Source organism: Cetorhinus maximus, chromosome 25 (assembly GCF_964194155.1).
Source record: "Cetorhinus maximus chromosome 25, sCetMax3.hap1.1, whole genome shotgun sequence".
Taxonomy (NCBI): domain Eukaryota; kingdom Metazoa; phylum Chordata; class Chondrichthyes; order Lamniformes; family Cetorhinidae; genus Cetorhinus; species Cetorhinus maximus.
The window spans coordinates 19,565,508-19,590,971 of NC_135903.1; the positions used below are offsets into that span (position 1 = coordinate 19,565,508).

Consider the following 25,464-nt stretch of genomic DNA (forward strand, 5'->3'; position numbering starts at 1 on the left):
CGAAGCTAAGGTCAGCTATAGACAGAAGAGCACAGCGTTATGCCACAAAGATTCTGCCTGTGGTGCTCTCTCTTCACTGTTCCTGTAGAGGAATAAAATGGACTTCACTTTGGTTTCAGTTAAAGAGTCAACCAGATAATAGAAGGAAAATAAACAAGCATGTATTATAGAGATTCAAAACACTGTCCTTGCACTTTTTGTATCTAATGAAGGCTCAAACCCATTCACACCAAGTCATCCCAAGTTTATCTTGGTGATAAGTTTAAAAGAAATCAGGGAGTAAATCTAGGGTCATGATTCAACTTGATCATGGAGCGAAGTGGATTGGATTACCTCCTGCTACACCATTTCATTCCATCTTCCTCTGCAATTAAGCTGGGCCTTAACTCTGACTTACATTGGGAGGAAGCTTAACAATTTCATACCAATGATACAGATGCAGGGTAAATGGGAGCCTAAATACTGGAATAAAATTGTTACAGCAGTCACAGTTCCGTTCCAAGTAGAAGCAACTCCAAGGCATTGCTCATACATTACAATAACATTCAATTGCCATAAGCTTTCTCGTAGCTTAGTTGCCCCAAAAAAGTGGATCCTAATGTGAAATATATCTACAAGCTCTATCCAAATTGTGGCAAACTTAGAGGAATGAAATCACTGTTCATTGTTCTTTGTCCTCCCACTCATTGTCCTTTCTGAATTGCTAACTAAAGATTATATTTGTACACTTCCAAAAGAGGACACAATGTAATGGGTCATTACTCAATGATCCTCAGTTCTTCTCAATCACACAAATGTGAAGAGTGCCCTGTCAGTTCTTGTTGAAAATAACAGAGTGACATCACAAGACAGCGCGAGAGAACAGCGGAGAGATCAGAACCAGAAGCTTCATAAAGTGATGTCAGCACAAAGGTGAGAGCTGATTGGTGAGTAATGGGTAAGTATTTTTCTCCAGTTTAAAATAGATTAAGCGAAGGAAAGGTAAGAGCTCTACTTTTTATTTAAAGTACATAAATAATTTAATGTTTCTTTACTGTATTTAACTTAAAGGGTTTTCTTTCAACTAGAGGCATGGCAGGGCAGCTCAGTCCCATGTTATGTACCGCCTGCAACATGTGGGAAGTCCTAGACGCTCCTTGCGCTCTGACCGACCGCATGTGCGGGAAGTGCCACTAGCTGCAGCTACTTGAGCTCCGGGTTTCAGAGCTTGAGCAGCATCTGGAGGCACTGAGGTGCATCCGCAAGGCTGAGAGTTTCATGGATAGCACATTTTTAGAGGTGGTCACCTCGCAGCTTACGGAAGTGTAGACAGAGGGGGAATGGGTGACCATCAGTCAGAAGAAAGATGTCAGGCAGGTAGTCAGGAAATCTTCAGGGTGCATCTCGCTCGAGAACCATTTTTGTGTGTTGGAAAACGGTGAGAGTGATGGTTCCTCTGGGGAGTGCAGCCACATTCATGGCACTGAGTGGCTCAGCTGCACAGGGGGGAGGAAAAAGAGGGGAAGAGCAATTGTGGTAGGAGACTCAATAGTAAGGGGAACAGAGAGGCATATATGTGGCCGTAGATGTGACCCCAGGATGGTATGTTGCCTCCCTGGTGCCAGGGTCAAGGATGTCACTGAACAGCTGCAGGGCATTTTAAAAGGGGAGGGCAAACAGAGAGAGATCATAGTACATATTGGTTCCAACGGCATAGGTAGAAAGAGGGATGAGGTCCTGCAAGCAGAATTTAGGGAGCTAGGAAAATTAAAAAACAGGGCCTCAAAAGGTAATAATCCTGGATTACTTCCAGTGCCACACGCCAGTGAGTATAGAAATAGGTGGTTAGTCCAGATTAATGCATGGCTGGAGAGATGGTGCAGGAGGGAGGGCTTTAGATTTCTGGGACATTGGGACCATTTCTGGGGGCGGTGGGGCCTGTACAAGGCGGACGGGTTGCACCTGAACTGGAATGGGACCAACGTCCTTGCGGGGAGGTTTGCTAGTGCTGTTGGGGAGGGTTTAAACTAACTTGGCAGGGGAATGGGATCCTGAGAGGAGGTTCAACAGGGGGAGATGCAAAGCCAAAATTAGAAGAGAGAGCAAGCGAGTCTGGAAGGCATAGAAATTATAGACCAGTTAAGGGACAAGGGAGTTTGGCAAGGCTGGATGGTATTTAATTTAATGCAAGGAGTCTGATGAATAAGGCAGATGAGTTGAGGGCACAAATTTACACATGGAAGTATGACACCATTGCTGTCACAGAGACATGGTTGAGAGAGGGGCAGGATTGGCAGCTCAATATTCCAAGATATAGGGTTTTCAGGTGAGACAGGGGAGGAGGTAAAAGAGGAGTGGGTATCGCAATATTGATCAAGGAATCAATTACAGTAGTAAGGAGGGATGACATCTTAGATGGCTCCTCAAATGAAGTCATATGGGTAGAACTTAAAAACAAAAAAGGAGCAATCACATTGCTGGGAGTGTACTATAGGCCCCCAAACAGTCGGACAGAAACAGAAGAGCAGATATGTAGGCAAATTTCAGAGAAGTGCAAAAATAACAGGGTAGTAATAGTGGGGGATTTCAACTTCCCCAACATTAACTGGATTAGTCATAGTGTGATAAGTTTAGAGGGAGCGGAATTCTTAAAATGCATCCAGGAGAGCTTTTTAAGCCAGTACGTAGAAGGTCCTACAAGGTCCTGGACTTAATTTTAGGGAATGAAGCCGGGCAAGTGGTAGAAGTATCAGTGAGGGAGTATTTTTCAGATAGATTAAAGGTTATTATGGAAAAGGACAAGGAAGGGCCAGAAATCAGAGTTTTAAATTTGGGGAAGGCCGATTTTAATAAGATCAGATATGATTTTGCCAGAGTAGACTGGGAGTAGTTACTTTTAGGTAAATCTGCGTCAGAGCAGTGGGACTCATTCAAGAAGGAAATAGGGAGAGTACAAGACCAACATATTCCAGTAACGATAAAGGGTGGGACCGACAAATCCAGGGAACCCTAGATGTCCAGGGATATACAGGATTGGATAAAGAGAAAAGGGGAGGCTTATGGCAAATACCGAGGGCTCAAAACAATGGAAGCCCTGGAGGAGTACAGAACGTGCGGGGGGATGGGGAGAAACTTAAAAAGGAAATTAGGAGAGCAAAAAGCGGGCATGAAAAAACATTGGCAGGTAAAATAAAGGAAAATCCAAAGTTATTTTACATTCAGAGTAAGAGGATAACTAGGGAAAGAATAGGGTCCATTAAGGGCCATAGTGGTAATTTGTGTGTGGAGCCAGAAGACATAGGTAGGGTTCTAAATGAATACTTTGTGTTGGTGTTCACAAGTGAGAGGGACAACGTGGGTATGGAAATCAGGCAGAAGGACTGTGATATAATTAAAGAAATTAGCATAGAAAGGGAGGAGGTTCTAAGTGGTCTGGCAGGCTTAAAAGTAGCAGGACAGGTTGGTAAGGTGGTTAAGAAGGCATGCGGGATACTTGCCTTTATTAGCCGAGGCATAGAATATAAGGGCAGGGAGGTTAAGCTGGAACTGTATAAAACGTTGGTTAGGCCACAGCTAAGGTATTGCGTGCAGTTCTGGAATCCACATTATAGGAAGGATGTGATTGCACTAGAGAGAGTGCAGAGGAGATTTACCAGGATGTTGGCTGGGCTGGAGAGTTTTAGTTATGAGGAGAGATTGGATAGATTGGGGTTATTTTCCCTGGAGCAGAGGAGATTGAAGGGGGACATGATTGAAGTGTATAACATTGAGGGGCATAGATAGGAAGGAACTTTTCTCCTTGGCGGAGGGATTAATAACCAGGGGGCCTAGGTTCAAGGTAAGGGGCAGGAGGGGATGTGAGGAAGAATTTTTTCACCCAGAAGGTGGTGGGAATCTGGAACTCACTGTTTGAAAGGGTGATAGAGGCAGAGACCCTCATAACATTTAAGCAGTATTTGGATGTGCACTTGCAATGCCATGGCATACAAGGCTATGGGCCTAGTGCTGGAAATTGGGATTAGAATAGTTAGGTACTTGTTTGACTGGCGCAGACTCAATAGGCTGAAGGGCCTTTTTCTGTGTTGTAGACCTCTATGACTCTATGAATTTAGCAGACATCTAGGCAAATCCTGTCATCAAGAGAACAAATTAACCACACTAAATCACTGTTCAATTTGGCCACTTAAAAATAGTGAGAACTGTACCTAGCTTCCTTTCCTTTTCACTGAGAAATTGGAATCCCAATTCTGGGCTGAACCCATAAATTAATCAAATCCTGTGCCCACAAAAATATCACTACTCCAAACTGAGAATCTACAAAAGCAAATCCAGAATACAAAAAAAGTATAACCAAACTATTACATCATGATTACATTGGAATCACTGGAAGGTAGTGATTAAAGACATTTTTTTTGGCTAAAAACATATCAGCAACAGCTGAGTGTCATGCAAGAGGTAGACAGAATATTAGCTATAAAGCTATATATAATACTTATAGCATGCACACCAAGGTACTGTTACTGCTGAAAGCCTTCTATGCAGAAGTTCAGGCACAAATTTATTCATTGCCTGCTGAACCAGGGGTGCAGACGAGAGAAAAGCTCTGGATTTAACCAGGTCTTTCTGTGTACTCAACAACCACCAGAGTCAATTTCACAAAACACCTGGTTAGAGATGGCTCCAGCTGCATTATGACTCAATGCTCACAAATGACTATTACAACCAGGTTAAGAATGAAACATTTAAAAGTACATTTGTGTTGCAATTGCTAGTGGGTCCTAGCCAGTTTACACTAGCTGGTTCCTGCCTGGCAGAAACTGCAAATGCTCTATTTAGGACAGAGATATGTGCATGCCTGGATATAATCACATGCAGAGATGTTTTCCACAGGAGTATCCCTGCTTTCTTAGTATATAAATTTACAAAAGTATGCCTAAGCAAAACCTAGGAGATACAACAAACTTTCACACTAGGTGCACAAGTTGCCCCGCCCCCTTTTCAGCCAGTACATGCTACACTCACATTAGTCAGCCTCAATTTTTCACCTCACAAACGGGATGTTTTACTGACCAGTACCTTATAACTGGGTGCAAGGGATCAAGCAGGCAATACGAGCTGTGTTGCAAAGATGTGCGGGAGTTTAAGACACACCCATAGATCAGACCCCATGCGCAAAACAATAAAGTTGGCGAACATCCACACCGTCAGTTCACTTTTATACTTGGCATATAAGTCGACGACTTCTTTGGAGGGATTTTCTGAGGCTACAGAGGTGACTTACACACAGACATCTATGGCATATGCCATGTAGTATCAAACAAAGTGATGGAAGGCTACCCCTTCCAAGGAGTCTTACTTCCTGTTAATACTAAATCAGGTCAGGTCCCACCCACCCAGCTCTGAACTCAGACAGAAAATTTGTCAGTTCTAAGTTGGAAATCATTGTACCAATACTAATTTGTAATGTAAATATGCCCTTAGTCTTGTTAAATCAGTGAATAAAAGGTTGTTAAATCAGTGAATAAAAGGTATCAAGACCAATCACAAAATTGGAGACAAAATATCTGCTTAAAAATATCTGCTTATTCATTACAAAGAGCATTGACTATAAAGCAGTATTGCAGATAAACTAATCCAGAAAGAGTGGATTTAAAAACACATGCCAGCTGACAATCGAATTCTCATCTCTTGTCAACACTACATTAAAATGAGATTAAACTGTGATTTACCATAGGAAGAGAAGTACTAAATTATCACAGTACTCCCAGCCCACTTCAAACTTTTTTTTCAGTGTTCCTTTCATAAGGAAGTTGATTTGCCCCATTACAAACCAGAAGAGTATAGTTCGAGCTTTCTGCAAATAGCCTGATGAAAGATCATCGACCCGAGATGGTAACCGTTTTTCTCTCTCCATCGGTGCTGCCTGGCCTACGGAGCATTTTGTTTTTATTACACAAAAAAAGGAATTGGTTGCTGACTGCTCTTTGTTGATAAAAGAGAATTAACATGGCACAGAACTACATTTTTCTCCTAGCTACCTCTTCTCTCTCTATTCCATTTATACAATGTTCAGAGTACAGAACGCATGGTTCTGTACATAATACAAATTGATATGGAGTAAGCTTCACTTGAGAACCTAGAGACATCTGCTTTTTATTGAAACAAATGGTAAATTACATAAGCGGTAATTTGTCATAAGAAAATCTGATGAGGCATTTTTATCCATTAAATGAAATAAAATTGTGGAAATTTGATGAGACCTCAACAATAAATGGGGTTGAAATGGGTGATTATGCCAGCAATCACAATAATTAAAAACAGCTGGAACTTGATCATTTGGCCAAGGAATGAAAAAAATCACTTAGCCCATCAATTCATTTAAGTAAATTTGCATTCAATTGTATTTTGAATGTCAGCGAATGGCACGAATTTCCTATACAGTATTTTTCCATTTATGCGTGCTGATCTCAATTTATTTACATCATTTGAAGTAAAATAGGTATTCACCATCTCTAGACCATTTAATACTTAATATACTTCTGTGACGTTTCTTCCCAACTTTCCTGCACTGTAAAACTTAAAGGTTCTTTAACTATTCCTCACAGTTCAACCACTTCACAATTGGAAATTAGTCCCATTACTTTTTGCACCTTTCCTAATGCAAAATGTATATTTTTTTAAGAATGGTAACCATTTTGACCAAGATATATTCAGCTAATTGTAGTCTGGGCACAACTTCGATTGACATATATTCAATTGTCCTAGTTATAAAAATCTTAGCACTGGTTTTTTTCAAATGTCTAGGCACTGAAAATTACAAACTCCCAGATCTTGTTAAAATCTCTATGCACTAACTCAAGATCATTCACTGAATAAATCTGTCTTTCATTTGCTGAGCTATAATACTTCATATTTAACTTTCAGGTTTGGAATAATTAAAAATTAGCCTGTAAGCTAGAAATGCAACAGCACTGGTATTTTCACAGTCTCAGAACTTTATCACAGGCCAAATTTTCAGACTCCAGTTTTCACTTAGGAGAGAAAGGCATGAGAAGCAAAAATCAGAATTGGGGGGTGGAAGGAAAGACATTTTAGTCTCAGAACTCCATGTACAGAACTTCAATTTACTCTAATGTAAATTATTTTCAGATCAATTCAGGACACAAATAACTCCTAAAACTTGAAACCCAACATTTATAAAAATCACTAAACTATAATAATTATTTCTGCATTACAGATCTATCTTAAAGACTCGCTTTAAGCTGAAAATTTGCTAATCTTAAAATCTGATCTGAATAAATTTGCTCATTAAACATTCCCTGTCTATTTCTTTCATTTATTCTCATTCCACGTCTATAAACAATGCATCATTTTCTCAAATTTACAAACTCAGGTTCTCGGTCCATAAGCTCGGACCGAATACTCAAAACAGAGCTAATGGCAACATTTCTGTCTGTAAACTGGAAGAAAATGCAGGTAATATTCCCCAGTAATACAGAAAGACTAATCAATTTGTGAACCTGCCCACATCACACAGCACCAGTAGATTTTCTGATTTAGTTCAACTGCCAGAGTACAATAATTCACTTTAAGAGCCTTGCACGATACAATAAGGCTGATCACGCATTTAGAAAGAATGCTATCACATTTGATTCAGCTACATCTTACGAACTTGCCCTCCAGCAGCAGTTGCAACTGTTGTACCAATACACTAGGCATGCACTTGAAACAGATGGCTGGGAGTGTATTGCAGGTCCTTATACAATTATGGGGTTCAGATGCACCATAAACCACAGGAGTGAAACTGGAGAAGTTTATTAATATCATTTGTACCCAGACAATTGCATCACATTTTCAAATGCACGCTAAACCATCTGTTCTATACCTCGACATTTGCTTTAAAAAAAACATCATTTTCTTCTCTTGTGTATAAAACCACACTTTATAAAGATTATCACCACAGTGGAAAAGATATGATCCAGGTATCATAATGGTATCTACAATGTGAATGAACATTGTATAACGAACATTATTTCCAGCATTAGAAATCCTTCAAACGACACACTAACCCAACTTGGACATATGATCACAGATTGTTTGTTGTTGCTGGGTAAAAAGCCTGCAACTCACTACTGAACAGCATTGTGCAAGTCCCTTCGCAACACGGGAGTGCAGTGGGTCAAGAAAGCGACCGGCCACTAAATTCTCAAAGGCAACTTGAGATGGGAAATAAACGCCGGCTTCAGCAGGTGAATTCACATTGCGAGAATGAATTCAAAAAATGTAATATTTTGAACACAACTGGGCAGTGCACCAGTAAACTTCTAAAACAATCCTCCTTTCAATATTCCAACATAATTTTCTCCATTTGCATTAAGTGGCATTTTGAATACAAATACACCAGGCATGCATTTGAAACAAAGCTGTCCACAAAGAAAGCTCTTAACCTTAGCCACTGCTCCTTCCTCTCCAACTACCATAACTATCTTTGTCTTCAAGTCCTAGAGCACATTGTTGGTTCAGCTGTGCTGTGCTTCCAGTATGAAACTCGTCAATAAAGCACCACCTACCCTGTCAATGGCAGAGTTTGCACCTATCCTGCATCACTCACTCTCCTCAGCCACTCGCTCCATTGACTTTCACAGCATCAACCACTCTATCCCTTCCTCCTGCACTATAGTTCATCAGCACTGCTGTCTCCTGGTTTGGGTTCACAATGAAAACAACATGCCCTTCAAAGGTTTCTCTTTCCCCTCATCCTTTTTCCATCTCCAGTGTACACCAAGCTTCCATCCTCAATTGCTGCATACTATTTTGGCGTTTTGCATCTGAGATATCTGAAAGAATCAGGTCATATCCTACCTGTACACCAACCCACAACTTCACTTCTCCATTTGCCCCCAAGGCTACTACTAAAGTCTCCAACTTCCTGTGGGATGTTAAGATGAAGCCAAAATTTCATCTAGAATAAATGTCCACAAAATCAAAGTCACTGTCCTCCTCTCCCACTGCTCTGGCATCAGCCGCAGCAAGTTTTCCAGCTTCCACTTTAGACCAAGTCCAGAGCTGCGGCGATTCAACCTGGTTCAATATGCAGAGCTTACTTCCCCCATATCACTGTCACCAAGGTCACTTACATGCACCTCTGAAATATCACCAGCTTTAACTCTATTCATTTGTCAGTGCTCCCTGACCCACGCCTTCTACCACATCAAAATCCAAATTATCCAACAACCTGAGTCAATCTCCAGATTATAACTCATTCAGAATGCTTCAAACTGCATCTAGACCAAGACCCAAACTCAAATCACTTTCCACAGGTTCCACTGTCTTCCCATGTCCCAGTGAAGATCCTCATCTTCATGTTTAAATCTCTCCATGTGCTGTCATACCTTACCTCAACTAGGGCATCAGCCCATCATCCAAACATTTTTTTCATTCTTCCCCAGTCTGCAAAGAATAAAGAACTTGCATTTATGTAGTCTGGGCAACACAAATCACTTTACAAGCAGCAAATTACTTTAGAAATGTAATCACTGTTGTTTTGAAGGCAAGGGATGTAGCTAACTTGCATACAGCTAGGTCACACAGTCACAAGATAAACGACTGATCAGGTTTTTGGTAGTGTTGATTGAGAGATAAATATTGCCCAACAGGAGAACTGCCTGCTCCTCTTCCCGTCGTGCCACAGCTTTTACATCTACTCGAATGGGCAGGCTGTGTTTGGCAACATATCTGTAAAACTGACAATGGAGCACTCCCTCTGTACCACACCAACCAAGACTGCATTCCAACCAAGCAGCAGAACTTGAATCCACAACTTCCTCACTCAGAGGCCATAGTGCCAACACTGAACCAAGTCAAGATTGAGGTATCCCTTCTGCACAAGGGGCACCATGGTAATTTAATTCAGTCTTACATGTCTCAGGTATAAAACAATTATAATCAAGACAGGGAATGAACTGTGTAAAGTGCTCAAAAAAAGCTATTTCGTATATAGTAATTTAACAAAAACTCCTCTAAAGGTGCACTATATTACAGAGCCACTTCTTGAAATACTTGTTCCTGTAGAAATGGCTCAATTTATACTGTGGTTTCCTTAGCAGCCAACCAATTAAAAGTGCACACACTAGTCTACACATGCGCAATGATTCTAAAGTTTAAAGCAGTAAAGAAGTGATGCTAGTATCTTGTCCAGCGGCTGCAGAACCTCCATACAGATCCTCAACAAACTGTACAGATTTACAGAGGACATGTAGGAGTTCTCCGGCTACTTTGGACAGCAAATTTGACTTCCTCTTACAAGGCAAGGATGGAAATCATCTAGAACTGGCATGTCATTAATATTTAATTCATGGGCAAATTTGAAGGTGGTGCCAACAAAAATGAAATGAAGGCATCTTGCACTGCAAGAAACACCAGGTTCCAAGTTTCTCTCCCATTGAACTTAAAGCTTACCAGTCTATTAGCTTTCCTCAATAGGTGTAAGGAACTATTGTTACTCAAGGTATGGCAAGCTGCATTTAGCAGAGGCAGGTTTCTACTTCAATAGGAAGTACTCAATTTACGACAAACAGGGAGGTATAGAACCCTAATGCAGAAATGGTAAAATATCTCAAATCTAACTGGGTGACTTGGATAAACAAAAAGCTGTCCTTCAAGCTTGCGCATGTGAAAGTTTGGTAATGTATCTGTAAGGGGTCATTCCAGTACTTTTAATGGAAGTACTCCATTTTGCCCCTACAAAGACACTACAGTGTTCCTGTATCTGTGCACAAAGAACAAAGCACACAGTGGAAGTCTGGAGTGAAAATAATCATTATGAACATCACAGGCTGTGGAGCACAGAATTGGTTGGCTGATGGTAATTAAATGCTACACACTCGAGACACACTTTCAAATTCAAGATGATGGTGGTGAAATTCCTGGAGTTCCCATTTATGGAGCAGGAGATAAAATGAATATTGAAAATTCTGATAAATATAAGATACCACAAAAGAGACTTGAAACCTCAAGAGCAAAGGAGAAAAAGAATCAGTTGCTAATGCAAGTAGGCACAAGTGAGCAAATTACATTTTAAATACGTGAATTAGTCAGTATCAGATTGTGTCAGGTCTGACGTTCCTTTAGGACAAAATTTGCATTCATTTGTGTTGTCCCTTCTGTATCTGGACCATCATTTCAGTTTTGAGTCTAAATGTAGAATGCTACTGCTGCGCAGCTGCCTGCCCAGGTTGGTGCAGCAAAACAGTTCATGATTATAAACTTTCCAATAATCCATTAACAATAATAAACTGCTAATATTACAAGCCCCATCATGTGATTAAATGTATAATACCTTCAAGTATGTCATTAAAATAACTAACACCTTTTGACCTTCCTCATGCCCATTATACTGAAAAGCTCCATAAATAGGCTGCATCGCAGTCATTGGAAAAGCCACAATTTGCAGATACGGTGGCTGCAAGTAAAGTGAATGCACTGATCCAGTCCTGAGATTCAGATGGCACTTTCATGGTTTAGGATGTCATTTGAACCCCTCAATTAGATTATTTAATCATATAAAACATAAAAAGCAATGTTATTTCCCTCTAATCCAGCACAGATAAAATTGTAATATTCCAAATTTAATCCACCAGTAACTGTCATCACAGAGCTGCTTTTGTCATCCCAACCCCTGAATTGATTTCCACCCCCGCCACCCCCCCAACCCAAGTCTTGCACAATTTACCCAGAGAATCCATTATCAAGCAGCTGCCTACAAGTACAGATTACTGCAGATGCTTACTACTGAGCAATAACATTCCAGTCATCATCCATTACAGCAAAATATGCACAGTGCAGTGGGAATTCTTTTGATGGGGCGAAAATTTTGAAAAATGGCTGCCAGCAAATCCACCAACATGATACTTTAAAAAACAAATGAATTTTCCATCACTAAGTCCAGGGTGGACAATTACATGCCTGCCTTTGTTTTAGCTTTCTTCTTTCAAAATCAAAATTCTACTTCAGAGTATTTAAAAGCTTTCCAAATATTTGGCTCATTTTCCATCTCAACTCAGACAATGCTCTGCCTGCTGAACTACTAGACTTTTGGAGTAACAGTATGCATCAAGTGTTCAACAGCATTACCACAGTGCACCAGAAGAATGCATCTGGCATTTATATTAAAAAGGTACATATCAGTACATAGAAAATATCTGCGAAATTGATATGCTAAAAGATGACTAGGGTAATATGATTATGCTAAGATTTATTAAAGTAGGTAGGTAGCAGCTCTAACAACACAGGACTGGAACTGAGGAGAGTTTCCATTTGCCTCATCCTACTGTAGAATAACCAACAGCTAACTGGTCAAGAACTTCAACTCAACGATGACGACTAGCTTAAACATCAAGGTTGACGGGATAGTAAATACGTATGTATTAGCCAGCCACATCAATCTTGTGCCTTCCTTTAAAATATTCAACTGCTTGAAGAGTTTTTCCAAAATGAATGTAATTTTTAACAAGAATGAATATCAATGAAATGGAAACTTGTTTCTTATTCTATGTTTTCAAAATAATGAACATGAATTTGGGAACTAACTGGAGCAGACACCAAGCCTATTTATTAACATGATACCAATGCATTAGCACCCAACGTTAACTATTTCTGCTGATATTAATACAGTTTACAATACCAGATCTGGCCACTTAACAAGCAAAGAGTCATACGGACTCTAACGTTAACTCTATTTCTCTCTACACAGATGCTGCCAGACCTGCTGAGTTCTTGAAGCGTTTTCTGTTTTCATTTCAGATTTCCACAGTGTTTTACTTTTATTACATAAATCCTTCTGGTTATTTGTCTTAGTTTTGCATTACAGTCAGATTTGTATTAGAAAGGTTCTAATGCTGATTCTCCTTGGAAGGTGGATCCTCAATTTTCTCCATAATTTGTTAAAACAGTGATTAATGCCTTCTTTAGACTGATAGTTAGTCCAAATGGATACTAGCAAAAAGCTATTGAAACATTGGTTAAGTTCTGCTTTACTGTGTGCAACAAAGACTGCATTGTAATCAAAAAGAAGTTCACTTATCAACAGATGATTGGTTTCATGTTTTGAAGTTAGGCATGCAACACAGGTCCAATATCCAAAATCCAGCACCTTGGAACTGAGACTGTGCTGGGTTTTGGATTACCTGCCGGATCAGATGAGAGCAAGAGGGTGATAAAGGTAAGCATTTTACTTTCAAATTTCTGAACTGACCCGAGTTGTTCTATCATTTGTTTCTGAGGTCAGCAATCCCTCTTGGACACCTGTTTTAACCTGCCAGACATTCTCGTGAGACGAGTTCCTTGTGTTTAGCCCCTGTATTTAATATCCAGGCATCAGGGCGAGGGCGACAAAAATACTGTTCAGCGGTTACAATGATTTCAAGGATGTGATTAATGTAGGCACCCATATAACCAAGTGTTGCATTTCAAAGAATTTGCAATTATTAAATTTTCTCCATTTACCAATTTCTATGCACTGAAAGAAATATATCCAGTTTTCATTCAGTCGGATTTAGGGAGCTGCACTTGTATCGGAGAGTTATCCACCTTTGGCACAAGATGAGAAAGCACAAAGAAGCAACCAAGAAGAATATGTCAAAAAGTGGTGGTGCAAAAACACACCCTGCTTTGATACCTTTGCAGATTTCAACTTTCACGTTGGTTATCAATGTTCTGGATCGCAGGCTTTATATCATGGAAGGATTGAATCAGATTGGCACATCACACCAGGAGTAATGGTTGCTAGAGGCTGTGCACAGGTTTTACTACCTAGAATTAATGCATTGGATAACTTGTCCCTTGATGACAAGCTAACTCTGGCATTAGTAAAACAACCACATTCAGCCAACTAACTAACTGTGCCCGAGACATTAGAAAATTAAGCATCTTGGTGTTCAATCAAACTAGTTTTAAGTTAACTGCTATATAACAGCATGAGATGGACCACATACAGCTAACATGAATGGACAAATTCATTCCACATCACTGCATCTGCCACATCAAGTGGGAAAATAAGGATCCTCACATCGTGATACCGAAGAAGCAAAACCACTAACCACTAAGTTGAATAAAATTACTGAAATACAGATGCCTCCAGTGGTTTCGTCACCTAAATGGGATCGAAAATAGAATCCTTTGTATGGAGAACTTGATGCTTCAAGGCTACTCATCCAACATAGACTCAGGTTATGGATATTTGCAAGACGGATTTGAAAACTTAATATCGATACCACATGCTGGAAAAACATGGCTCAGAGCAGACCATACTAGAGGGCTGTGCTGCATTGGGAAGCAAAGAACAGTGGCTAACAGGGAAAAGATAAAACACCAAAAAGGAAAGCACATCAGGCTTCAAGAATTAATAATCTGCAGGCTTCATCATCTGGTCCTGTGACTTACGCTTGCATCATCTTTGAAAAGTACTGTCACTCAACAATTGAACACCTCAGACACTCATGGGGTTGCACATGGCAAAGTTCCTGAACTGCTTTGGCGTTTAAACCATTGTATTTCATGACAGATGTTTGCCACATCCTTAACAGACTGACTCATACACTGACAATGCCACTGGACATCACCAAAATAACTTTCTTAAAATGTGACACTAGACAGTGATTGTGATTGACAGGGAGCATTATAGCCAGTTCAATCCTATTTCTGATCATCAACCACATGAAGACTTTGCAGCAAGGTATCAGTCAGGAACAGAAAGCTCAGGGATCAGCTAGCTTAGAACAAACCAGGGACTAAATCCAGAATTGTCTTTTTCTCTTTGAATGAAGGTCATATGGGGTGGTACATTTACAACAGAGTCACAAGGGAGGCAAATCTGTTTTAAACATTGCACGTGGACTTTAGTTTAAGCATGGGTCAGTTTTTTGATATCCAATCCAAACTTTAATGTTTGTTTTATGAGAAGAATGATTTAAGTCATGGCCCTCTAAAATACAAAGTAGCTCTGTTTTCCTACCATTACTTCCAGTAAATGTCATTAAATGTTTTGGCAGCGACAGTGCTCATAATCTCTGCATAAAATCTAACATTTAAAATTAGGACAGAGTCAAGGATATTAAAGTATTCCAAATGCTGTTGGGTACTCAGTAGTGATAAAATAAGAGAGGAATAAACTTTAATGAAATAAATGGCCTTTTTTCATGCACTGTTTTCAAGTCTATCTATTTAAAAAGAAAAACACTCCTGGGTGAGAAGAGAGAAAAAGATGCAAATAATCCATGCTTTGAAAGCAGTAGATTAACAACTTCCACAATTATAATGGTATCCCTTTTCTCAACACAGTATTTGACTGCAAACAGTTCTCAAACCTCATTTATTGGTTGATACTCTGCAGATTTTTAAGTCGCTGCCATGGAATGATGCTTTAAAAATATTTTAAAGTAACCAATACAAATATCATGGAAAAGCCGGTTACACTTATCTATTTAAGTTTTGGCCGGAAAAGTTATGATTTTAGGAACAGTGAATATTAATGATCATTGCCCAAAAATGGCTGGCCAGAACTCAAGTGAGCTTGAGCAGATCCACCATTCATTCCAACACTCAGCTCACAACCTCAAAGCATCAAGTGGTACAGAGATGTAGGATTAAATCGCTTAATCTTACACAATGTGCACATCAGCATTATTGTTGTTCCAGTTCCAAACAGCAGCTTGAAAAATACAGCTGCATGAAGACCACCGCAGCTGAACTAATGTTTTTTTTTAAAAACTGAATTACAGTGGAATTTAGATTTGCTGAGACAGTAGTTTTGGATATAAGGGGTAAGAACAGGAATGGGAGAAGAGGGAGATGATAAATCAATATTGGTTTTAAAACTTGAACTACCTTTTAACACACTTCACACAAAGAAGTGTTATAGTGTATTTAATTATAGCAACGAAGAGATGGTTTAGTTTGAGTTACTGATTCAATCCTTCACTGCAGTAAAGGTGCTTGCAAATTGCAAAGATCCCAATTCTAACACCTAACAAGAGGACATACTGTATATTTTCACAAATGAAAATGAGTCAATTGAAGTTACAAAGTCAATCTAGATAAAATTGTGTTTCTTGTACGCAAAAAATGAATTTATAAATAAAAATACTGGTCTATTTCACTCCATATTGCTTGCAGAACTGAAGCTGGGCTGCACTCACACGCTCACCCCTTTTTCCAGAGCTTGCCACAATGTCTGCCCTCTTTTCTGTTGCCTCACCTCAATTCTACTTTTGCCCTTCCTGCTCAACAAAACCAACTTTTAAGAGTCATTATAACATTCTGGCAACGCCATATCACAAGTGACTCAGAGATGTTACACTGCTAATGACACAGCAGCTGTCATTTCCCCCAAAAACTATGAATATTACATCAACACTACCGCACAAGCTGAGGCCTGTCAAGTCCTCAGTCTGACTTAATCCGTCTTTAACCATTGGTCCAGGGCCTTGTGAATTGAAGAGGGGGCAAGATGCAGTTACATGATTCGCTGCTGACCAATGAAATTGCTAGAAAGTGACACTTCTAACAGTGACGATGAGCAAATGAGACTGATGGAAAGTAGCAGCACGGTCAAGACTACTGCTGTCTGGGTTCAAAAGTGAAACTCACTAGCCTCTTTTTGCTCGATTGAAGATAAAGGAGCCATCAGTGTATTCCAACAGTTAAAACCAACTGGAATTGTGATGCTCTGGTGGCAGTTACACGAGCTTTGCCTGATCTTGGGGCAGCTGCTGTGACATCACAGGAGTGGGTGACCTCAGGAGTCACAGGATTGACTCACCATCCAGTCAAAACCTGCGTCAAAAGCACTTCAACTAACACTGGCGAGGAAAACAGGGCAACTTATTTCTCCACACAAAACTTTGCACCCATACTTTATAGTCAGAAAAAGCTTTTACTTACCCCACACACCCACCCCACCCCCACCACCACCCACCCCCCCAAACACTGGGGCATTTCGTGCGGTCAGACAGACTCTGAAACGCTGCCTTTCATTTTATTTGAAGATTTAAGGAGGTAAATAAACCTACGAGTCACTTTTCAAAGGGGGGGGGGGAAGAGAGCCGCTCGGTGCCTGCTCCCCACACACACACACACACACACACAGGAAGGGAGGCCGGTGGATGGGCACAGGGGCAGATCCAAGTCACTGCGCCCGGCCTCGGCCTCCAACCTCCCCCCTGGGTGCTGAGGGGGGGGTCGCAGGAGTGTCGAGCGGAAAGTTTAGGAGCGGCGGAGGCTGGCGGCGCGGCCTGCGGGACTGCAGCAGCCTGCGGAGGGAAGGCGGAAGCCTCCCCCGCCTCCTGCCACCGTCTGACCCCCTCCTCCTCCTCCTCTCCCTCTCCCTCCTCCCCGGCCCCCGCCCGTCGCCGCCGCCGCCGCGTCCCTCGCCTTTTTTTTTTCCTCTCAAACTTGTCCGTTTTTTATTTTCACGGCCTTCCCTCGCCGACATACTCACAGACTCTCGCGGCTCTGCTGCGCTCTTTGCCACCATCACCACCATCCCCGCCCCCCAACCTCCTTCTCCTCCTCCCCCTTTTCCACCGTCTCCTCTGAGCCGGGACCTCACGAGTTAACAAGCGTCTCGCATCCCATCCGGGACCCGCACTCGCCAGCCGGAAATGACGCCCCCACCTCCTCCCCCCCCGCCGCCGCCGCCGGTGTGCAGAGACGCGGACCGCCGCGCGCTCGCAATGCCGCCTCGTTAGCATACGCATGCGCGTTTCCTTCATTGTGTCCATTTGAAGGGCGGAGTTGCCATCATTGATAAAGGCAAAAAGCAAAAGAGGAACTCAGTGCAATGTAGCAAAACTCATTGATTCTCGCAATGTTTTCTACAAAATTCATATGTTTGCACAAAAGCACAGTTAGCAACAGGAGTGGTGTAGAAAAGGCATTAGAGTGCAGGGGCATGTTAATAATATCTGATGAAAGGTCATGGACCCGAAGCGTTTTTTCTCTGTCCACAGATGAGTTATTTTCTGTTCATTATTTTCTATGCATGAATGGTCCTAGAATGTTTCGATTTTGACGCTTGCTTTGATGTACCTGTTCGGCATTCTGGAACCTACTGTAATTCTGACTGTGAATACCTGTTTTTTTTTAAACGAAATCCTTCAACTCTACTCACTTATCTCTAAACCTTAACACATTCTATTCTATTAATTCTTGAACACAAACTAATAGAAATAGAAACCAATGTCTTGGTTCCTGTTCTCACCTCTGGTTGACAGGTCCAAGATTCACCTTCCAAAAAATCTCATTGACTGACAGTCTTCTATGCCTGTAGAAAATGATGGGAAGCTGACGAGAATTGGAAAAATGAAGTTTCTAAAGTGACTTTAGGCGTGCAACAATTTCATTGACAATTAAAATTGTAAAACATCAATAGAACTTATATATCCTTCACTGGTACAAAATTAGGACAAAATTGGGCATTCACTTTTCCCACTATCATGAAATTTACTGTTTGAAAGAGACACTACTTTGCGAGGGAGATACAGACATTATAATCCTAAATGCTCATATTAAATTTCCAAACATAAGGGCAGAAATTCATAGATCCCAGTCCAAAATTTAATTTACATAAACTACTAACTGTCAGTAAAAGCAAAATATTGTGGAGAAAGAAACAGAGTTAACGTTGATAAAAGCTAAACACTGTGGATGCTGGAAACCTGAAACAAAAACAGAAAATGCTGGAAAAGCTCAGCAGGTCTGGCAGCATCTGTGGAGAGAGAAACAGAGTTAACGTTTCGAGTCCGTATAATCCTTCTTCACTCTGAAGAAGGGTCGTACAGACTCTAAATGCTAACTCTGTTTCTCTCTCCACAGATGCTGCCAGACCTGCTGAGTTTTTTCAGCACTTTCTGTTTTTATCTCAGAGTTAACGTTGAGTTCAATATGACTCTTCTTTGGAACTCCCTCCACAGATGCTGTCAGGCCTGCTGAATCTTTCCAGCAATTTCTGTTTTTAATATTTATTATTAATTGTCAGATCCTTCAGAACCTATGGCCAAACTGAACAGTGAATTTAAAGAACTGCAGCAGCTATTTAAAACAATCTGATGTGAAATTAGCAAAAGCAACAAGCTTTCACGCTATTTCTGTCCAATGGAAGATTCACATTTCAAGGGCACATTCATGGCTGGCACCTTCAAGGTACTGCTGCAAAAGAAGGTTCTCTTTGCTGGCATTGAAGGTCTTTCCCCCCCAAACAAGAGTAATCGGAAACATATGGCAGGAAATAACTGACAAGGTGAGATCTGGCTTTAAATATACAGCAAAAATCATTCACCTGAGTGAAGATATCAAAGTAATGTCACCTTCCTATAAGAAGCACCTGCCTGAAAATGTGTTACTAACTCCTCCAGAAAGTTTTTACACAACCTTAAGAGCCCAACAAATGCTCAATGCACATGGCCATGCAGCAGTATGACTTACGGCCAATCTGGCATCTACATTTGAAATTATCACTGAAAGGTTTTTGACTATTTGACTGAGGAATTTCAGGGAAATCGATATTTAGATGTTGCTATTAATTCAGCGCATTAGGGATCAGACCCATCAAACTTACAAACTCTCTAAGAAAGCATTTTTACGCAACAGCCAGGAACAGACATCTGTCAAGGAGGTATTTCTAACATACTATATTAGTTTAGGCGTGGGTTTAATTATTCACATGAATACTGTTGAATTGACTTCATTCAGGAGAGCCCAAGGGCAGCTGCCACAAATTCACATCATGTTGGGGACTGTGGTTGTAGATATAATTGGTATCTCAAATGGTCAATCCCCAGACCTGCAAAGCTGGGGAGCAGTCAGGGGTCTCAATTCATTAAAAACAGTCATTGGTTCACATTTCCAAAGGTGGGAGAAAGTATATGAGGGCACATGTAAGATTACACTATCCAGTACACACAATGCAGGGCTTCATTATTATGGATCATGCTATTTTATAATGAGATATAATGTAATGAAGCCTGATGCTAAACCCAAGAAGTTATCACATGCAGATGTGCAATTTGTAACAAAGGGCATCAGACAGCAAGCCTTTCCAATACACCCTAGCTTTGTGATGCCATTACAACTAAGTTACTGATACACAAGATGGCTGCAGGTTAGTCAAATATCTGTCACTGTACATGCTCCTTAAAAATGGAACATCTGAACGCTACTTCTCTGATTCCAGAACATGGAATATAACAAAAAGAAACAGACTTAAACTGGAGAACCCAGAAATTACTTGCTCTTCACTCTCTTAGAGGAGGATTGTCTATCCTTGCAATCTTCTGGAGCATTGGGGAGGGGGGGGGGAGGAAAAAGAGGGTGGGGGGGGAAGAAGGGGGGTGGTGGGGAAGAAGGGGGGGGCAGGTGAGGGTGGTGGTTAAAGCCAGAGGTCTTACCAAACCTCAGCACTATTGCCAACCTGCACCTATTATGCTTTTCCCCCAGTCAGCTCACTGAAACACAGGGAGAAAAACAATACACATGTATATTGCAATGCAAACTCTGTCTTTTGGCATCAGCAAAGTTACAGATTTGAGGGCAATCTCATTATGCCTTCAGCTGAATGAAAACGAGATGCCCAGTGAAGCTCTTGCACATTCTGCGCTGAAGTAAACAAAAGAAGTGGACTTCCAGGTCCATCACTTTATGGATTGTATAAGGCAGACAAGAATGCCAGGGATGTAAAAGTTCCATTTTCGGGCACCTTTTTATCAAGTTCCCACCAGTGAATGCACTTTCGTTAGCAAGAATGTCCACACCATAGTAACAGGAAGAGTTCATTTTCTAACATTCTTCCTAATGACAGAATTTTTCATTAATTATGTTAGACAGTATCTGATTGTTTTGTCTTATAAGAATCACCCATTATCAAGGCTTATCAAGGTTATCATGGAAAAATTAAAGCATGTGATTTCCAAAATACTTGCAAATATCTCGGAATCCAATGTAATAAAAACAGGTTGCGATCAGTTCAGTCACTGTAAACTAATGCACCACCTCATAATGTGCCAGAAACTCCAAAATTACACTATATTTGATCAATTATTTAACTTCACTGAATAATAATAGTACATCTTAGTAAAACTGAATATAGTGGAACAAAATGAGTGGTTTAGCTGGAAAATAATCTTTCTACTCCACTGAGGAGAAAGGGGAAAAAAGCAATGGTGTCTCCTGCATTGGAAACTTTAGGCCCCAATGTCTTTTTTGATGGGTGTCATTACCACTGGGTATCAGCTATATATATGTTGCAGCTGCACCTCGGGGCACATCAAAGGCAGGAGCAGAGATTGATGGGCCCCAAAAATACAGGCATGGGCAGCATGTCAGTTGTAGGATGCCGTTCCTAGTGCAGGACATTGAGGAAGAGACAAATTCGGGAACCAGTGTGGCCGCCCACCCTCACGAGGCAGGCAGGCAATTAGGCTAATTAGAGCCTTATTAAAGGTGAGTTTAGGAGGCCTACTGTGATTTTCCCTAATGCTTTCCATTTCCCAACATGATGGCAGGCAGGCCAACTGCATGGAGAAGTGTGTTGAAATATCTGTGTTGCTCAGTAGATCTCGTGAAGAGGTTTTGAGTCTTGTACAGTTTAACAGTAAGTATTTATTAACTACTTGTAACTATATACATAGACCTTATACTGTATATACGCTAGGAACTGTCTCTTTACTTGCCACAACACACATCTCTGTCCAGTGCAAGAGTGCACCCTAAACTCGGGCCATGTGTTCCTTTACATTACACTGTGGGCAGTACTGTACCCAGTCCCACGTTAACCTTTTCTATGCCAGACCCTATACTACACCTCCTTCCAAGCCTTGATCCAACATGTTTACAATGCAATCGTGTTTACCCAACATGTTTACATTACTTTTACTACCAGTTCCCTCCATCCTGCCAAGTCTCTGTGTTTACAGGCTAGACAGTCTGGTTTTCCAGCATCCGCATTAGCTTTTAGCTTTTTGTTTTTATCTCTGGAGACTTTATAGTTCTTCCAGATCTTATCTTTACAACAGTTGGAGGAGTGGGAGACTGTTTTACTGGGTAAACCTTGATGAATAGGAGGCTGTTTTGGATGTGGTTGTTCTGGCGCTTTGTCAATTGATCTTAATTCTCTTTTTTCATTCTTTGGAGTTGAATTTCTAAATTCCCCATCTGGAGTTATCAATGGTCATTGGCTTATCCCATTCCTACAGGGAGAATGAACTCACAGCTCATCTATTGTGCTCATTCTGTTTCTCTTCTTACATGTGGTTCCGAGTGAGCGATGTTGGGATTGAAGATGTCTCTTCCTGTTGTGTGGGTGTGACTTATCATAAGGCTCACCTTGCAGCTTAGCTTTCTCTGCAAATGCATTTCTCATTGGTTTGCTTCCTTGCCTCACTGAGGTGTGCTGCAGTCAGACGATGGCTGCTTCCCTGTTCCAGCATCATCTGGCTAACTAACAGTGGTACTGGACAAAGGCTGCAGTGTCTGTGCCACGGTGTCTTCAGGCTTCTTACCAACAGATGTTGAGGCTCTTCTTGCTGCTGGTTCATCTCTTGGCCATCTTCCGCTCGAGGGGCCATGGTAACCATCTGAGTGTTGGCAGGTCTGACCAATGGGGAGCTTCTAGCACCTGCAAAGAAAATGGACAAACCGGCTCTGCAAAGATTGAAGGCAATTCAGAACTGAAGTCCCGGTCGAGAGTATCTTTTCTGCTGGGGATCTCGGGAACTTGCAGTTCTCTGTAATTGACAACAGAAGTTGTTTTGACATCTGCTATTTTAAGAAAGTTCAGAGCAGCACAGGCATCTCTCCTCAAGACAGGAAAAGACTGGTTGCGGGTGATGTACGTGACTTCAAAGATTTGTTTGCTGCCATACCTTAACGGTTTCAGAATCATGCCTATAACCTCTGGGCCCACAGAGTAGTGTGTCTGTCATTTGTAGCCAGAGGTGTCTCAGCCACGGTTCCTTGTCTGAGAAGACCATAACACTGGCTTGCGAGTTCAATTTAAAGTTTCTGAGGTGACCATTAACTGAGATGTCCACGTTCCAAAACGAAAACCCCTGATCTTTGACCTGACATATGAAACATGGATGTGTTTCCTCTTGGTGTGATACCTCAACCTCATGAATCATCTTAGGATCAAATGTGCATCTGACTGTGTTAGCTTTGCATAGCTTTCCGAAGTGTCCGATGAGGTTGTAATTAAAACAGTGTGCTGAGGCTGCCGGACATTGATCACGCGTATGGGGATCACTGGGCTTCACAGCACTGGCGTGGTCACCCACCCTCTAGTGGTTGGGTAGGGTATTGCTTCCCTTGGCCTGGGGTGTCCCTGCTCCCCTGCTGTTTTACTAGCTGGACATTGGGGGTTACTCTGGACCATGGCTTGCTTTTGGCCCTTAAGATGGATCTGTGCTGTAACGGATTTCGGATTGCCTGACAATCTGAATGGCCTTTTCAAGAGTTAAATCTTCCTGAGCTTGAAGCATGTCTGAGAGTGTCTCGTCCGCCATTCCGAAAACAATTCTGACCCTGATTAACTCTGACTTCAGATCACTGTCGTCACAGCCTTCAGCCATTTTGTACAGCTCATTATGGAGGGGTCAACAGGTTCGTCTGGCTGTTGGGCACATTTGTTAAACTTTGCTCTTTCAAGGATCTTGTTACTGCTCAAATTAAAATATGTGTCAACTGATTTTAAAACTTCATCAAGTTTTGCTAAGGATGCAGTGATTCCTTGCCTAGCGATTGTATGGTCAGCTATTGGACCTACCCAATAAAGCAGCTTGTTAATCTGTTCAGCAGCTGTCCTTTTGTCTAGACCTAAAGCCATTGGGTATCTAAGGAATCTCTTTCTCCAACGTCCCCAATTTTGTGACTGGTCTGGGCCTGGAATGAGTCCAAACTGTTCTGGTAAGGTAGATTTTTGATCCATGGTTATTTAAAATTAGATGTGTCTATGGCTTTAAATGCCTCTAGGAAACTCAAAATGGCACTGCCGTATGCTTCTTCTCAACAAAGGTATCCTGCACTTGGTGGATTTGGCGGGCACCTACAGTAATGGAGGTCGCAATTTCTGTGTTTTAAATTTTCAGCAGCGACTCTCTGGATCGACCTTTGTTGATCTTCTTCCTCACAGTATCTAAGTAATTTTTTGGTTGTGAAACCATCAATTCCCGGCTTTTGCAGGGTCTTTTAACTGCCAATTATTTGTTATTTCATTTAAATCTTTTTTGTTAGGAGTGAGCTCAGCCATCATGTGGTCAGGCGCCAAGTCAGGACTCGGGTTGTTTGTGTGGATTTTAAAACAGCAATTCTGACTACTGCTGAGCCAAAAGCTTTTTTAAAACTCATTCTGGCTGGAAACTTACGTTTTTTTAGCTCACCCCTGCTAGCTCCTCTGATTCTGTACTCTTTGGGTATTGACGCTGGACTTCCATAGGATTCAATGGAGACTGCTGCCTAAGCGTGGAGTTTTATTTCTGCCTTCTAATTCCAATCCTGCTTTGGAGCTTTTCTCTGGTGATCTCCTTCTTTGTTCCTGATGCTTTTTGTCAGGTCAGTTGCTGCTTTTTCAATCTTTCAGGTTTTAAACTTCTTCTCCAGCTTCTGAGAGGTTCTGGGTTGCTCCAATAGCTGCCACCATTTTGTAAGAGGAAAGCAAAACACTGCGGATTCTGGAAATCTGAAACAAAAACAGGAAATGCTGGAAATACTTAGCAGATCTAGCAGGCATCCTTGGAGAGAGAAACAGAGTTAATGTTTCGAGTACGTATGACCCTTCTTCAGAGCTGTTGTAAGATGTGTGTCGTTTGGTAGATCTCATGAAGAGGTTCTGAGTCTTATATAGTTTAGGATTAAGTGTTTATTAACTACTTGTAACTATATACAGATATACAGTACAAGGTCTAAGCCAGGAACTGTCTCCCTGCTTGCCTACACATGTCTCTATCCAATACAAGACAGTCCTCGAGACTTGGGTCATGCGTACCTTTACATCACACGATGGGCAATACTGTATCGAGTCCCATGTTAACCCTTTCTATGCCAGACCCTTATACTACAGAGGGCACCCACTGGCGGACTGGGACACCAGCGTTCCTGGCAGGCCTACAGGCCGACTTTCCATGCCTGGGTGGAGTGCAGCTAAAGACCACCTTGTAGGGGGGTTCTCCCCTATCTATCCTACACTGCTGGCCTGGCTGTTTTTTTGTGTTTATTTAACTGAAGTTTTAAAAATGTGTCTGGGACAGCTCCTTCTTGTCAAGGCACCCTCACAGTTACTTACTTTATACTGCAGCTGAATGCCTCTCTGAAACTGGAAGGCCTTTGGTTGGCCCTCCAGTTTTGAGAGCCTGCCCCCACTTGCTCTAATTGGACAGGGAAATGTCACCATGCCAATTAAGGGCTCACCAACTTGAAAATCTTCAATTTGATTAGTTTACC

The 25,464-nt window shown here is 41.4% G+C and overlaps 1 protein-coding gene across 3 annotated transcripts in view; it reads right to left on the bottom strand.

Annotated features, from left to right (window-relative positions):
* Positions 1-17,530, bottom strand: part of spop (speckle type BTB/POZ protein) — a 121,600-nt gene extending 104,070 nt beyond the window's left edge. Inside the window, exons 1-2 of one of the 3 annotated variants that reach the window (XM_078529583.1) lie at positions 17,474-17,490; positions 9,377-9,429 (exon numbers count right to left, since the gene is read on the bottom strand). The gene's annotated coding sequence lies outside the window, so the exon portion shown is untranslated. Of the gene's footprint in view, positions 1-9,376; positions 9,430-16,944; positions 16,963-17,473 lie in introns of those variants that run through there. The other 2 variants (XM_078529582.1, XM_078529585.1) reach the window with 2 other exon arrangements.
* Between the last annotated feature and the right edge of the window lie 7,934 nt (positions 17,531-25,464).